The sequence below is a fragment of the Monodon monoceros genome, unplaced genomic scaffold (genome assembly GCF_005190385.1).
Source record: "Monodon monoceros isolate NGI ecotype Baffin Bay Population unplaced genomic scaffold, NGI_Narwhal_1 Super_Scaffold_8, whole genome shotgun sequence".
Taxonomy (NCBI): Eukaryota; Metazoa; Chordata; class Mammalia; order Artiodactyla; family Monodontidae; genus Monodon; species Monodon monoceros.
The window spans coordinates 74,699,814-74,716,942 of NW_021703785.1; the positions used below are offsets into that span (position 1 = coordinate 74,699,814).

A 17,129-nucleotide genomic window follows, 5' to 3' on the forward strand; every position below is an offset into this window, starting at 1 on the left:
ATCATAAAAAGTAACCAAACAGGGACTTCCCTAGCGGTCCAGTGGTTAAGATTCCAGGCTTCCAGGGCTTCCCTGGTGGTTCAGTGGTTAAGAATCTGCCTGCCAATGCAGGGGACACGGGTTCGAGCCCTGGTCCGGGAAGATCCCACATGCCGCGGAGCAACTAAGCCTGTGTGCCACAACTACTGAGCCTGTGCTCTAGAGCCCGCGAGCCACAACTACTGAGCCCATGCGCCTAGAGCCCATGCTCCACCACAATGAGAAGCCTGCACACCACAACAAAGACCCAACACAGCCATAAATAAATAAATAAATTTATATTAAAAAAAAAAAAAAAAGATTCCACACTTCCAATGCAGGGGGCATGGGTTCAATCCCTGGTTGGGGAACTGAGATCCTGCAAGCCATGTGGCATAGCCAAAAAAAAGTAACCAAACAGCTGAAGAGGGTGTGGACAAAAGGGAACCCTCCTGCACTGTTTGTGGGACTGTAGATTGGTGCAGCCACTGTGGAGAACAGTATGGAGGTTCCTTAGAAAACTAAAAATAGAACTACCATATGATCCAGCAATACCACTCCTGGGCACACATCCGGAAAAGATAAAAACTCTCAGTCAAAAAGATACGTGCACCTCAGTGTTCATAGCAGCACTGTTTACAATAGCCAAGACATGGAAGCAACCTAAGTGTCCATCAACAGGTGAATGAATAAAGAAGATGTGGTACATATATGCAATGGAATATTACTCAGCGAGAAGAAAGAATGAAATAACGCCATTTGCAACAACATGGATGGACCAACAGATTATCATACTAAGTGAGGGAAGTCAAACAGAGAAAAACAAATATCACTTGGTATCACTTACTTGTGGAATCTAAAAAAATGATACAAATGAACTTATTTATAAAACAGAAACAGACTCATAGACCGAGAAAATAACTTATGGTTACCAAAAGGGAAATGGGGGGGATAAATTAGGAGTTTCGGATTAACAGATACATGCTACTTTTATATATAAAATAGACAAACACTACTTTTATAATAAATACACACTACTCTTATACATAAAATAGATAAACAAGGACCCGCTGTATAGCACAGGGAACTATACTCAATATCTTGTAATAACCTATAATGGAGAAAAATATGAAAAAAAAATATATGTATAACTGAATCACTTCGCTGTATACCTGAAACTAACACAACATTGTAAATCAACTATACTTCAATTAAAAAAAAAAAAAGTAGCCAAACAGAAATTCTGGAGATGAAAAATATAATAGCAGAAATGAAGAACTCACTGGAGGGGATCAATAGCAGATCTGAGCAAGCAGAAGAAAGAATCAGTAAACTGAAAGGCAGAATGATTAAAATTATCCAGTCTGAGGAGAAGGAAAAAAAGAATTAAGAAAAATGAACAGAGCCTGAAGGATCTGTGAAACAAAACAATGTGCACCAACACATGTAACATAAAAAGAGAAAAAAAGGACAAAAAATATATTTGAACACACAATGGCTGCAAACTTCCCGAATATGATGAAGATGCATATACACACCCAAGAAGCTCAACCAACTTCAAGCCAGTTAAGCTCAAAGACAGCCACACCAAGACAGGTGATAATCAAATTGTGGACCCGACAGTAAAAGAGAATTTTGAAACTAAGAGAGAAGTGACTCATCATATGCAATGGATTCTCAAAAAGATTTGGATCATCAGTATATTTCTCATGCAAAACCATGGAAGCCAAAAGCTACGGCATGACATTTAAAAAGATGAACAACAACAACAAAATCTGTCAACCAAGAATTCTATATCCAACAAAAACACTCCTCCAAAATTAAGGAGAAATTAAGACGTTTCCAGATAAACAAAAGGGAATTTATTACCAGCAGACCTACCCAACGTGAAAAGCTAAAGGGAATCCTTCAGGCAAAAATAAAAACACACCATAGAGTAAACTGAAGCCATAGGAAATAAAGAATACAAATGAATATATAAATATATATATAAAGTAAATACAGAAAATCACTAGAAAGCCAGTATTAATGTACTTTCGGTTTATAACTACTTTTTTCCCTATGATTTAAAAGGCAAATGCATAAAACAATAATTATCAATATATGTTAATGAGGGACTTCTCTGGTGGCGCAGTGGTTAAGAATCCATCTGCCAATGCAGGGGACATGGGTTCGAGCCCCGGTCCAGAAGACCCCACGTGCCACAGAGCAACTAAGTCCATGCGCCACAACTACTGAAGCCCACTCACTCTAGGGCCCACATGCCTCAACTACTGAGCCCGCATTCTGCAACTACTGAAGCCTGCGCACCTAGAGCCCGTACTCCACAACAAGAGGCCACCGCAATGAGAAGGCCGCACACGGCAATGAAGAGTAGCCCCCGCTCAACGCAACTAGAGAAAGCCAGTATGCAGCAACAAAGACCCAACACAGCCAAACAAATAAAATAAATAAACTTATTTTTTTAATTTAAAAGGATCAAAATGATACAGTATTTCTTCTAATCACAATGGAATGGTATTAGAAATAACAGAAGCATAAATGAAAAATCACAAATAGGTAGAAATTAACACACTTAAACAACCAATGGGTCAAAGAAGAAATCACTAGGGAAAGTGAAGAAATACTTTGAAACAAAAAACAAAAACACAACATATCAAAACTTAAGGGATGCAATGGGGCTTCCCTGGTGGCGCAGTGGTTGAGAATCTGCCTGCCAATGCAGGGGACATGGGTTCGAGCCCTGGTCTGGGAAGATCCCACATGCCGCGGAGCAACTGGGCCCGTGAACCACAACTACTGAGCCTGCGCATCTGGAGCCTGTGCTCCGCAACAAGAGAGGCCGCGACAGTGAGAGGCCCGCGCACTGCGATGAAGAGTGGCCCCCGCTTGCCGCAACTAGAGAAAGCCCTCGCACAGAAATGAAGACCCAACACAGCCAAATTAATTAATTAATTTAAAAAACTTAAGGGATGCAATGAAAGCTGTGCTCAGCAGAAAACTTATTGCTATTAATGCCTACGTTAAAAATCTCAAATCAATAAACAAACTTTACACCTTAAGAAACCAGAAAAAGAGCAAACTAAAGCTAGCAGAAAGAATGCAGTAATAAAGATGAGTACACAGATAAACAAAACAGAAAGCAGAAAAATACAGAAAAAAATAAGTGGTTCCTTGAAAATATTAAATCTTTAGCCAGTATGACAAAGAAACAAAATCTCAAATTATTAAAACCAGAAACGAACGGAATTCCCTGGGGGGTCCAGTGGTTAGGACTTGGCGCTTTCACTGGTCAGGGAACTAAGATCCCACAAGCCATGTGGTGCGGCCAAAAACAAAGAAAGAAAGTAATTGATATGTGAATAGCAGACCAAAAATAAAAAAGTTTAAAGAAAAATCAGAAATGAAAATAAGATATCACTACTGATTTTACAGAAATGAATAAGAGAACATTATGAGCAATTATATGCCAACAAACTGGATAAACAAGATAAAATGGACAAATTCCTAATACAAACTACCAAAACTGACTCAAGAAGAAATACAAACTCTGAATAGAATTATAATATGCAAAGAGATTGAATCAGTAATCAAAAATCTCCCAACAAAGAAACCAGGACCAGAGGGGTTCACAGGTGAATTCTACCAAACATTTAAAGAAGAATTAACACTGATCCTTCTCAAATTCTTCCCAGTGATGCTATGCTCAACATCATCCGTCATTAGGGAAATGCAAATCAAAACCAGGAAACATGTCACATCCATTAGGATGCCTACTATCAAAACAAACAAAAAGTAACACGTATTAGTGAAGAGAAACTGGTTGGTTGGTTGGTTGGTTGGTTGGTTGGTTGAAGAAACTTGATCCCTTGTGCACTGCTGATGGGAATGTAAAAAGGTGCAGCAGCTATAGAAAACAGCATGGAAGTTACTCAAGCAATTAAAAATTGAATTACCATAAGATTCAGCAATCCAACTCTGGGTATACTATATCCAAAATAACTAAAATCAAGATCTCGAAGAGATACTTGCATGTTTATGTTCACAGCAGCATTATTCATAATAGCCAAAAGGTAGATGCAACCAAAAGTTCCACGAGCAGATGAATGTATAAACCAAATGTGGTACATACGTACAACGGAATATTATTCAGCATTTAAAAGAAAGGAAATCCTGTTATATGCTACAGCAATGATGTACCTTGAGATCACTGTGCTAAGTGAAAAAAGATAAACACTGTATGATCACACATAAATGATATAATGTATCTCAAGAAGTCAAAAATCATACAAATAGAAAGTAGGATGGTGCTGAGGAGCAGATGTGGAACTGTTTAATCGTTAGTTTCAGCTTTTCAAGATGAAAAAGTTCTGGAGGTCTGCTGCACAATAAGGTGAATGTACTTAACACTACTGATCTATACACTTAAAAATGGCCAAGATGATAAATTTTATGCTATGTGTTTTTTTACCACAGTTAAAAGTAAAAATTAAAAAAAAAAAATGAGATACCATTTCACAGCAATGAAGATGGATTTTTTGATTGTTTGTGTGTTTGTTTGATTTTGGCTGTGCCATTCGGCATGTGGGATCTTAGTTCCTCAACAAGGGATCAAACCCGTGCCCCCTGTTGTGGAAGCATGAAGTCTTAACCACTGGACCACCAGGAAGTCCCTGAATGTTTTGTTTTGTTTTAATAAATTTATTTATTTATTGGCTGCGTTGCGTCTTTGCTGCTGTGCGCAGGCTTTCTCTAGTTGCGGCGAGCGGGAGCTACTCTTCGTTGTGGTGCGTGGGCATCTCCTTGTGGTGGCTTCTCTTGTTGCAGAGTATGGGCTCTAGGTGCACTGGCTTCAGTAGTTGTGGCACGTGGGCTCAGTAGCTGTGTCACGTGGGCTCTAGAGGGCAGGCTCAGTAGTTGTGGCGCACAGGCTCAGTTGCTCCACGCCATGTGGGATCTCCTGGACCAAGTCTCGAACCCACGTCCCCTGCACTGGCAGGCAGATTCTTAACCACTGCGCCACCAGGGAGGCCCTGGATGTTATTTTTATTTATTTTTTTTTTTTGCGATACGTGGGCCTCTCACTGTTGTGGCCTCTCCCGTTGTGGAGCACAGGCTCCAGACGCGCAGGCTCAGCGACCATGGCTCACGGGCCCAGCCGCTCCGCGGCATGTGGGATCCTCCCAGACCGGGGCACGAACCCGCGCCCCCTGCATTGGCAGGCGGACTCTCAACCACTGCACCACCAGGGAAGCCCTGGATGTTATTTTTTAAAAAAGGAAAATAACAAGTCCTGGAGAGACGTACAAAAATTAGTTATATGTAGAATTAACATATGAGCAGTCAATTCCACGTCTAGATTTATTTATATACATATATACAAAAGAACTGAAAGCCAGGACTCAAATGGATACTTGCATACCAATGTTCACAGCAGTCTTATTCGCAATGACCGAAAGGTAGAATGAGCCCAAGGGTCCATCAACAAATGAATGGATAAACAAAATGTAGGCATACGAGGGAATATTATTCAGTCCTAAAAAGGAAAGAAATTCTGATATATGCCACAACATACATGAACCTTGCAAACATGCTAGGTGAAATAAGCCAGGCACAAAATGGCAAACATTTTAAGATTCTACTTATTTAAGGTACCTACAATAGGCAATTTCATAGAGACAGAAGGTAGAAGAGACGTCACTAGGAGCTGTGGTAAAGAGGAACCGGGCATTATGTTTAATGAGTATGATGCTTACGTTTGGGAATGATGAAAAGGCTCTGGAAATTAACAGTGGTGATTTTTAAAAAACACTTATGAATATACTTAATACCACTGAACTATACATTTAAAAAAGGTAAAAACGGTAAATTTTATGTTAATACATTTTACCAGAATTTTTTCTGAAAAAACAAAATAGAAGACACCTCTATGGGGGAAAAAAATACCAAACATACGACAATGATTAACTACAAAGGAAATATTTGCAACTCATAGCCTAAAAAAATGAAGACAAAGAGGTCCTACAATGAGATAAACCAACAACCAGTGAGAATAAAGGACCAAAAAGATGTGAACAGAGTTCACAAGAAAAGAAAATACAGATGTCTCTTAAATATATGAAATATTTAAGAGAAATCCAAGTTAAAACTCTAAAGGGCCACCAATCTTCTCCTAACACACTGACAAAAATCAAAAGGTTTAACTGTGTACTCTCATAGTGTAAATCAGTGTAAACTGGTACAACTTCTACTGACAGCAACTCAAAAAATTTCTTTGACCAAGCAATTCCACTTCCAGACATTCTTCCTACAGATATCATCTCATGTTTTTAAGAACAAAATGTAGAAAGACATTCATTGTAAACTTAAAAGACTGAAACATCCTAAATGTCTCTCAACAGACAACTGATAAAATGAATGACAATAAAGACAAACAGTGAAACATTAGGCAGCCTTGGAAACAACTGAGGCAGCTCTCAACATACTTCCACACTAACATGGAACCACCTCTCCCATAAAATAAATGCAAGCAAGGCACCTAACAAAGGATAAACACACGCACCATGAGCACGCGCACACATGCACAGAATAACTCTACATAAACGGCCAAGAAAACGACAACAGTGGTTTGCTTCTAAGGAAGAGAACTGTGTGGATGGAGAGGGGGGAGTCTTCCTTTTTTGTTTTGTTTTGTTTTTTAACCTTTCTACCCTTTTTACTTTTTAAATTTGGTACCATATGTATCTATTCTGGTATTTAGTTAGGATTTCACTGAATTTAGAGATATTTGAAGACAAAAATATTAATTTTTTTACATTATTGAAGTCTTCCCATCCAGATATATGTAAATCTGTCCATTCTGGTTTTCTCATATGTCCTACTGTATTATTTTACAATTTCCTTCATAAAAGTCTTGCATATTCATTATAATTGCTCCTATTTCTTGCAATAGTGAAATGGATTTTTCCCGTTACATTATAAAATGTTTACATAGCAAAGAAGCACCATAAGTTAGGTATAAAATTTTACAAAAGATATATATTATGTTATATATAATATATAATGTGTATATATACTTGTAATCGATATAACAAGAACTGATATCCATTCTTTAGAAAGAACATAAATTAAATTGACAAAACTTTAACTATTTGAGAACATCCAGTATTGTCAAGAATGTGGAGAAACTAGTAGAAAGGGTAGTCAGTACTGTGGTCCAGTGGAAGGCAATTAGGCAGTACCTATAAAAACATGTAATATGCACATACTGACTCAGTAATTCCTATTCTCCAGAATCTCCCCCAGAGAAAACACACATGAACCCAAAGAAACTACTACATGTATATTTCATGCAGAATTTTATATATAACAAAAAATTCCAAATAGACTAAATGTCTACCAACAGAATAGCTAAACTGTTAAATCCATGTCATGAAGTATCACACAACAGTTTAAAGAGACCTTTACATACTAACTCAGAAAAATGTCTAAGACATACCACTAAGTGAAAAAAGCAAGTTGCAGAAAGATACGTACCCATGTTTTTAAAATGCCCATATAAATTTACTTTATTACTCTTATAGGTACATGTTAGCATATGCACAAAAAGGATTTATAGTAACACACACTAAACTGATGCTACCACTAACCTCTGGGGAGTGAGCAAAGGGGACAGGGTTCAGTGATAGATGAACACAGATTATGACCTCTGCATATGACTCATGCTGCTTACCATCTAGCTACGAAATCATTTTATAACATATCTTTATCAGAGATCCACAACAATGCTACTCTGGCTTTAGAAGCTGACAGGAATCATTTAATTAACATACTAAAAATCCATTCAAGGGCTATGACAGCGTCTAAACAAAAATCCCTTTTGATCTAGTAAATTAATTAATTAATTGATTCAGGTTAGCTCTAGGGCACAGAATTTCTGGGGTAAGGAATAATCTCTTCTTTCCCATAGGACCAACTTTAACTGCAATGTACTTTAAAGTAATTTTAACTTCCTTTGGGGATCTCATCCACTCCCATGATTTTAAATAATACCTCAATGTCCCAGAGTCCTTAATTTATCTCAATCAAGATGTTTCAAAGCCCCAAACTGCCTACTCCCTACATCTAGTTATTCAAGCATGCTCTTTCACTCTTTATCTGCCCCTCCTCCAGTCTCTGCCATTTGGGGATGTTACGTGTCTAGCTAGTCATACCAGAAGTCTGGAGGCCTTAATTTCTTCTCCATTCTTCACCTACACCCATGCCATCCCCAATTCCTATCCTACTTCCAAAATAAATCTTGAAACTGTCCACTTTTAACCATCTCTTCTGACACTCCTCTAGCCCTAGAAATTCATCACCATTTTTCTGTTGGATTACTGACGTCACCTACTATATTCCCCAGACTATCTAAAGATCTTTTTAAAAATTAAATCAGACTACATCAATTGCTTCTTCCGTGGCTTTCCAGTCTACTTCCATTATAAGACTCCTGCCTGATCTGACCCTGCCTTCAGGACAGGCTCAGTTTCAGCACCACTCTTCCCACCTTGCTCATTAAGCTTCTGCTGAACTAATGCTACCACATTACCCTCTATCATATAGAACTGAGACTTGTGACCTGCTCTAATACACTGATTAGTAGACTGCAAACATTAATCAGCTGAAGACTTTGGCAACATAAGGATAGGGAAGCAATTATCGAAAATGTTGACTGTTGCTAACAATATATATGCAAAATTATTAGTATGATGAGCAGGAAAAAATCATCATGGAATTATGGGGGAACTTACACTTTCTATGTCACATGCTTCTTTATTACTTGATTGTAAGGGCACATTTTATCTTTATAACCAAAATATTAAGAACTGTCCTTTCTGATATGCATACAACTACTCATTTCTGTAGGTCACCGATTATGCTTCATTGTTTACAGTTATTCATTTACATGACTGTCTCCACAAACTGAACACTGAGAATCTACCTTAAAAAAAAAAATCACATATTACGCATTTCCTAATTGATTTCTTCTTTTTAAGGGTTTTAAAGCCCAGGCTTAGTTTGTAAGTTTGTATTTTGTTTCACATGCCAGCAAGAATCCCTGAAGATTTTGGAAAGTGAGTGATGTGATCAGACTGGGCTTTAGGGAAAATTAATCTGGCTGTAGACTGGAGAAAGAAATAGGATGAAAGTGCCTTGTAAATATAACTCCCACTTTCTAACAAAATGGACTAAGGTCAAAGTACAAAACAAAACAAGAGACGGCTAAGTACCTTAGGAAATAAGGATACATAAAGGTCTCCATATTTGAATCTAATGAGGGGAAGTGAAGGAGATCATCAGAAGTATAAGATAATGTTAAGTTCAAAGTCCCAGAAGTCAATAGAGTTTCAAGGAATATAATAAATTTCAAATCTTACAGAATTAAGACAAAAAAAAAGGCACCTAAGATTTGAAAATTAAGTCACTAGTGACCTCAAAACAGCAGATTTGGTATTGTGTTGAGAGTGCAAATCAGTGAGTTTCTTTGGAGAAGTACAGGAAAAGGAAGTTTGGGAAAGGTACAGAGATTCTGGAGGAGAGAGCATGTTAGCACACTTAAAAGACTAATGAAGGAGCCGTCAGAGAGAAGGCTGTGAACAGGAACATAATTCCTTCTATCGCATGAGCATCCACTGAGTTTACTGTCCCACTGGTGGCAACAAATTCATGATGTTTGCTCTATATAAACAGGGAAGAACTGTAGCTGCTGTTAACTGAGCACCTACTATTGGCCAATCACATTCTCTGTATTACTTTTAACCCACCTAACAGCAATCTCAAGAAAGCAGGCAGTACTATACTTATTTGTCATGAGTAAATTAAGGCTTAGAGGTTAAATGACTTACCAGAGACCACAAATTGGTAAATGGTGGAGCAAAAATGCTTTTTAACGGTTTTACTGAGGCATAATTTATATAAAATAAAATTTATTTTAAGTGAAATTTGATAATTTTCAGCAAATTTCTTCCATGATCTCACCAAATTCAAAAGTTTAATAAAATCTGGATACGCCTCATATAAATACAGCAAAATCAGACTTACAACATAGGATGCTTTTTCAGATACTGTGTGGTAATTTTTCTTTTTTTTAATGCAAAAGGAAGTTAGGAAAGGCAAATGAACACTTAAGTCCAAGAGGAAGATAGGATGAAATGAAGACAACAAGGAAGAGTGGCAGTCAGGAGCCTGTGTCATGGAAGAAAAAGACCAACTTCAACACAAGCTTTGATGGGCAACAAAAACTGTTCGCAGATATAGAATGTAATGACTTCCTGGAAACAGGACTTCAGAGTATTAAAACAGACATACAAAAATAAACATAGAGAGTGAGACAATATTCATAGTAATAAAAGTTGTAAAGCAAGTTTAATTTTAAAGCAACAAATTTATATAATTAAAACAAGAGGAAATTTTTCACTACTTCAAAACAAACAAACAGGACTTCCCTGGTGGCATAGTGGTTAAGAATCGCCTGCCAATGCAGGGGACACAGATTCAATCCTGGTCCAGCGGAGCAACTAAGTCCGTGAGCCACAACTACTGAGCCCGCACGACACAACTACTGAAGCCCACACGCCTAGAGCCCGTACTCTGCAATGAAGAGTAGCCCCCACTCGCCCCAACTAGAGAAAACCCACGTGCAGCAACGAAGACCCAGCGCAGCCAGAAATTAATTAATTATTTTTTAAAAAAAGAATTTAGGGAAAAAAACAAACATACAAACATGAACATACAAGAATTCAGATACCACATGAGGGCCAGAAATAATCAAAATAAACTAAAATAATTAAAATAGAACAAGCTTCAAAGAAAAAAATACCAATAGAAATCTAAAACAAAAAGACAAGATAAAAATTTCATTTAACCTAAATTTTCACTTCCACTCTAATATTTCTTTACTTCCACAGAACAGGAAACAAAATTCACTAATCTGATAATCATTGGGGCCACCCCAAATGAGCATTAGCTCCAAAGAAACTGCTAACCAACATTAACAGAACACATCTTTTATGACTACCTGATATATAATAGATAGTATACGATACACAATTTGTTGAATAAATGATTTCCACAGTACCCTGATTACCCTGAACTATTCTCAGTCTGGTCCAGCTCAATAGTCCAAGAAACACCACTCTTCCTAGGCAAAAGATATACCTCTTTGAAACAAATGATTATGAAACTGTTCCAGTATTACAAAGTTTCTTTAATGTTTTTAAGTTACAAAACCATAATTTCAGATTAAATTCTTACAATTAATAAAGGAATCTAGGCTACTACAGAAAAAGTAACATATACATGGCACTGCTATAAAGTAAAACAACTGAATAAGTTGTTTCATTGTATTGTCACATTTTATAAACTTTCTTCTGTCTGAAACCTCTAACTGCGCATCACAATTTTACTTAAAATATTTACTTAAAAAGTATTTTTCTTTTTTTGGCCGTGCTGCACAGCATGTGGGGTCTTACCCCCATCAGGAATCATACCCACAGCCCCTGCAACTGAAGCACAGAGTCTTAACCACTGGACCGCCAGGGAAGTCCTAAGTATTTTTCTTATCCAATCAAAATGTATAGTTAGAAAAAAAATGTTTATTGCAAGAACTATAACAGATCCTTCCCAAAAATTTTAATGAGGTTGCAACAATTAATCCTATTCCTAGTAAATTTATCTTAAATCACAATTTAATATCAGAATCACACTAAAATATTTAATAATTTAAGGATAAAATACTTTAAATTCACAAAAACAAATCTGACCTTCAAATTCACTAGGAACATAGAGAGAAAAATATCTAGAACCCTCTGGGGAAGAGAAATCTGACCCCTGGCACCCTATTGATATTAAAGAGAATGGCTGAAATTCTCTAACAATAATTTGGTAACTCTTTAAGAAAGATAAAAACAAGATCACATTAATAACACAAATATGTGAAAGTCTGTTGTTTTTTTTTTAAAGCCAGGACTATCAAATATTTATCCTAATATCCAAAGTTTACCCTTAAATCATTTCTTGAAGTAGTAAACATTAACACTTATGGGACATTGATCAAATCAGTAAAAATAAAACCCCCAACAGTCATACCCTTCTTTCAAATTAAAGACCCCAAATTTTTCTTAAATTTTATTACTTGTAATTTTCAACGGACTGCTATGAAGTTAAAAATAAAATAGAACTAAGAACAAATCCCAAACTAGTCATGTGAGCAAGCAATTTAGCAAACCTCTCTACACATTTTAACTCTAGACTTTTCAATAGTTCACAAAAATTTATTCTGCAGTTACAAAGTGCTTCAAGTGTTGTGTAAAACTTGATCCAAAAGATTAATACATTTAAAAATACGCAATAAAACAACAGATATGCTCAAATGTGTTGTAATCCAACTTTTAACACACTTCAAGATGACCAACTTATCTTGTTACTAAGTTAAGTGTTTAGTGCTGGCCTTCATAATTCTCTTCTCATTACTATTTTAATAACAGAAACCTAAGATTACAAAAGTGACTTGTTTAAAAAACAGGTTACAGATATAAAAATTTGCAATTCCAACTACATAAAACAATTTTCTTGCTGGTAAACAATCAAAATAAAAAACTACAGTTGTTACCCAGAGCCCCATAGTTCAAAATTACTGATTTATCTAAAAGCAACTTTTCTCAGTGACAACTTCATGGTTCTTACATACTGGAGTCATCCATAAGAACTCTGAGATTTCATTAGCTCAGAAGTCCTGTTCAATTCTAAAATCCCAATTCTATGCTCTGACAGGAACAGAAAAAAATTAACCAACTGAAATGAAAAAATGGAAAATGCATGGAATCAACACAATCTCTCTGTGTACTTGTTTCCTAACTTAAAATGCCCTACATAAAATACTGTTAGATAATCCGACGGGAGAAAGCACTTGGGTTTAGGCTCATCTTGCATTGCCTAAAAAAAACACCTGCAAGTTGAATAAGCCAAAGTCCTCCTAGAGTAAGTGTTATTCAATATAATAATATGTGTGAATAATAGTTAATGGGGCAGATAGACATGAATGCCTAGAAAAAGATATAAAATTTCTAATTATACCACACCTTTTGACAACAGAGTTCCAGCATTCATACACATTGTTTCCATCACAGTAATAACACAGCATCTGACTAAAGGTGAAGATTCATTTTGTCTCAAATGCATTAAGTTTAGGCACTTATGTACCTCAAACAAGGGCAACATACAATAAAACTTTTAAGGATATGAACAGTTGTACAAAGATGGTATGTCAAGCTCCATATCCACACAAAAGTCTGAAACGTTCGTTGTCAGCATCTGTGGGACATCTGAGTGATTCAGAGATGTCCCACCACATGAGGTACAAAACTCCAGCCCATGAGATTATATAAGCAGAACATGGAAAAGCAGGGACCACTCTCTCTTTCCCTCAACTGTTTAAAAGGACAGTGGGAGGAATACATACTCTTAAGGATGCATTAAAGAAAGGTACCATAAATATGTGAAGTATTTTTAAATATCAAAATACTTTTAAGTACATCTAAAAGCATCTAACTCACATTAAGTGTGCGATAAATTTATGTATAATAAAGAACTTTGATTTAATCAATGTCAATTTAAAACTGTCAGCTTATCTTCATCTTATTGTCTGGCACATTAAAGCACCATTAGTTGGTGTTCTTAAGTAAAAGAATTTTTAATTCTGAGCTAAATCATTAAGGAAAACAAGAACTACATCCCTTCAAAAACTGGGGGAGTCAGGGGGTAGCAGTTGAAAATCCATGTATAGGGAATTCTCTGGCGGTCCAGTAGTTAGGACTCCAAGCTTCCACTGCAGGGGGCACAGGTTTGATCCCTCATGCACGGAAAGAGGAAGGAAGGAAGGAAGGAGGGAGGGAGGGAGGTTGGAAGAAAATCCATGTATAACTTATAGTTGCTCCTTCCTATTACTGAGTTCCTCTGTGACCGCAGATCCAACTGCCTGCAGATGGTGTAGTACTATTGAAAAAAATCTGGGTATAAGTGGACCAACAATTCAAACCCATGTAGTTCAAGGATCAACTGTATTAGAAAGAACCATGGTTTTCATTAGTATACATGTGTTGACATTACAGAAAAGTCCTGATTATACATTTTTTATGTCCTCATCTCTAAATGTTTACTTAACCAATCGACCTTTCCCCATCAACATCACAAATAAGAACAAAGAAAAAAATTTCAGAAAGGTAAATCTTTTGTGAAAATATGAGGTGATAAAATAAGCACTGCCCATCTAGTTGAAAGATCTAATCCTTGATCCACTATATCTGAATGATCTAATGCCTGAAAAGAGCTTTAAACTCATTACAGAAGTTATAGTCATTCAAGTTACAGTATTTAGGAAACAATTATAGATACTAAATTGCACAGACACACTGAAAAAAAGAGAATATATTATTTCTGTTTCAAACAGACCCTGTTAGTTTTAAGGCAGTCAAATAATCTAATTGATAACTGTGGTACTACTATTTTTTTAAAAGGTACTCAGTAAGAGTCAAACATTTCGTATTTGTTTACCCACTGCTCTCCATGAAAACAATATACGCTGAGAAAATTGTAAGCTTCAATTTTTTTCAGTTTCAATTTCTAAATTTGTAAGCAAGCATATTATATACTTTAAAACAGGACAACACATGGGACTTCCCTGGCAGTCCAGTGGTTAGGACTCCAAGCTGCCAATGCAGGGGGCATGGGTTCAATCCCTGGTGGGGGAACTAAGATCCCACATTCCACCTCCCGCCCCCTCGTGGCTAAAAAATAAAACAAAATAAAATAAAATAAATAAAAAATGTAAAAAAACAGGACAACACAGTTGCTGAACTTAGGCCTGTAATCAAACCGGTTAAGTTCAAATCCTTGCTCTACCAAATACTACTACTACCTGGGTATCTGTCTATGCCTCTGTTTCCTCCTCTACGAATTAGGAATAAAAACACTAGGTTTTCACGAGGATTAAATTACTTAATACATGTTAAAAATTAGTCTGGACATGTGTTGATAATTATAGAATGTAAATGATAGGTACAAAGAGGTTCAATATACTATTATCACTCATAAATTCAAAGTTTTCATAGTTAACTTTTTTTAAAAAGCTTAGCTTACTATTGTGCTGGCATACAATAAGGGCTCAATACATGCTATTTTTATTACCCTGCAGGCTATTTGCCAAGAGTAAAGGAAATAATACATGAAAGTGCCCGGCACCTGCCTCAATTAGTGTTTGTTTCATACGAGTTGTCATCCTCACATCATCCTTCACAATCAGTATGTTCATCGTCAATGAGTTTGTGGCCCATTTGGGACTTAATATTGAAGCATGAGCTACTATACTCATGACCCACCTCTGACAGAGATCTGCAAGTTACAATACCAACTGTCAGGAGGCTCCAGAGATACAATTTTCTAGAATGCTAAAATTCACTGATATTTTGTAACTAATTTCAATTGATGGAAAATGACTCGTTATGTTTACCTTAGTGTCTCGCACATTCCAAGACTACCTTAAAACCAACAAACTGCAAGCAATAAACGATAACCCTCAGATAACACGTTCAAGAACAACTCGAGTGAAGACTAAGCATCACAAAATATGGGGGACTAAGAGTAACCAGAGCAGCGGACTGGTCTCACCAGCACACTAGCTGGTAAACTAAGAGAACTGGAGGAGTGGACCTCATGCCCTTTCCTAAGCAAACACATCAAAGACATCTACCAATTCATGAACCCCAAGAGTCAAAATTTGTGTTTTACGTCGTACACACAGAGTTAAATCCGTTTTTCTGTTCCTCCAACCCCTTCGATCAATTCTCCATTTAAAGGAAGAGAAAGTGTTAAAGATGGTTGCACACCGAGCATCAGAAACGCAACAACTTCACTTCCCGCCCTGGAACTCTAGAGGGCGCCAGCAATATGCCCTCCTTCCCCCACCCCTCCTCCCGGGTAACGTGAGCAGCTGCAGGAGCCCGTCGTCTGGTTGCTGAGGTTGGTATTGCAGCAGGAGAGATGTCTGCAGCGGTGCAAACAGCAGCGCCCACTCCCAGCTGCCTCACCAGCCATTACCCAGGCTGCGCCCCGGGGGCAGCTGCCACCCAGGGAAAAGCTCCTCCCCCTCAAAACAACGGAGACGCTCCGGCCCGACCACCTGACAACGTCCTCTAAGAGCCTCAAATGAGGGGCAAAAGACTCACAATGGGGGTGTTTTCCTCCTCACGGTCTGCCAGGGATGCACCAGGTAGAGATGAAGGCAACTCCTGGTCCTGGGTAAGAGGAAAAATGAAAAATGGGTCAAGAACACCTAACCAGGTGGGAGAACCAAGCCCTTTCCACCAGGAGGAGACAGAGAAGGGAATAAGAGGTCAAGGAGGTTCGGACCTTCGATTATTGCTGCCCAGCCCGTGACCAACAACCCCCTCCTACGTAAAGTAGAGACAAACGACGTAAAATTTTTATTTGGGACCAAAACCCACGTGAAAGGCAAACCCTGGAGGGAGGAGGCGGAGGGCAGCAGGCCTGCTCCGGGAGGGGGAGGGGGAAGGGCGAGCGCAGCCTCGACGCCAGCGGGGAATCCTATCCCCCGAATCGGCCCACCCAGCGCCGTCCCCATCGCGCCCGCATCCACTCAGGGGCGGGGGGCGGCTCGCGTCAGCGCGGGGCGGAAACCCCCCGCATTTACCCCGAGCTCTTGCCCCGGGCCTGAGACTTGCCCCCCCGCAGTCGGCGACCGGCAGCGCTGCCTCCCCGTCCGCCATTAGAGACCCGGCCAAACAATACGTGCGGAGCCGAGCCGCGCGCGCGCCGGGCCCGGGGCGGCAGAGAAGGGGACCGGCGCGGGGGGCCCGAGCCCTTGCCGACAAACTTGGGGACCTCGCGCCGCCGCCGAGAGGGTGCGAGGGCGGCCCCGAGCACCCACGGAGGCGCCCCTCCCCCACCCCGCCCCACCCCCACCCCACCCCCGCGACCCCCGCCACCGGCCCCCGCCCCGGGCGGCCCCGAGCGACCCCCGCCGCCGGCGGCCGCCTCACCCGGCCCTCGCGGCC

General features: G+C 38.8%; 1 protein-coding gene across 3 annotated transcripts in view; it reads right to left on the bottom strand.

Annotated features, from left to right (window-relative positions):
- ZMYM2 (zinc finger MYM-type containing 2) overlaps positions 1 to 16,882 on the bottom strand; it is an 87,737-nt gene extending 70,855 nt beyond the window's left edge. Inside the window, exon 1 of one of the 3 annotated variants that reach the window (XM_029209891.1) lies at positions 16,281 to 16,882. The gene's annotated coding sequence lies outside the window, so the exon portion shown is untranslated. The remainder of the gene's footprint in view (positions 1 to 16,280) is intronic. The other 2 variants (XM_029209892.1, XM_029209890.1) reach the window with 2 other exon arrangements.
- Between the last annotated feature and the right edge of the window lie 247 nt (positions 16,883 to 17,129).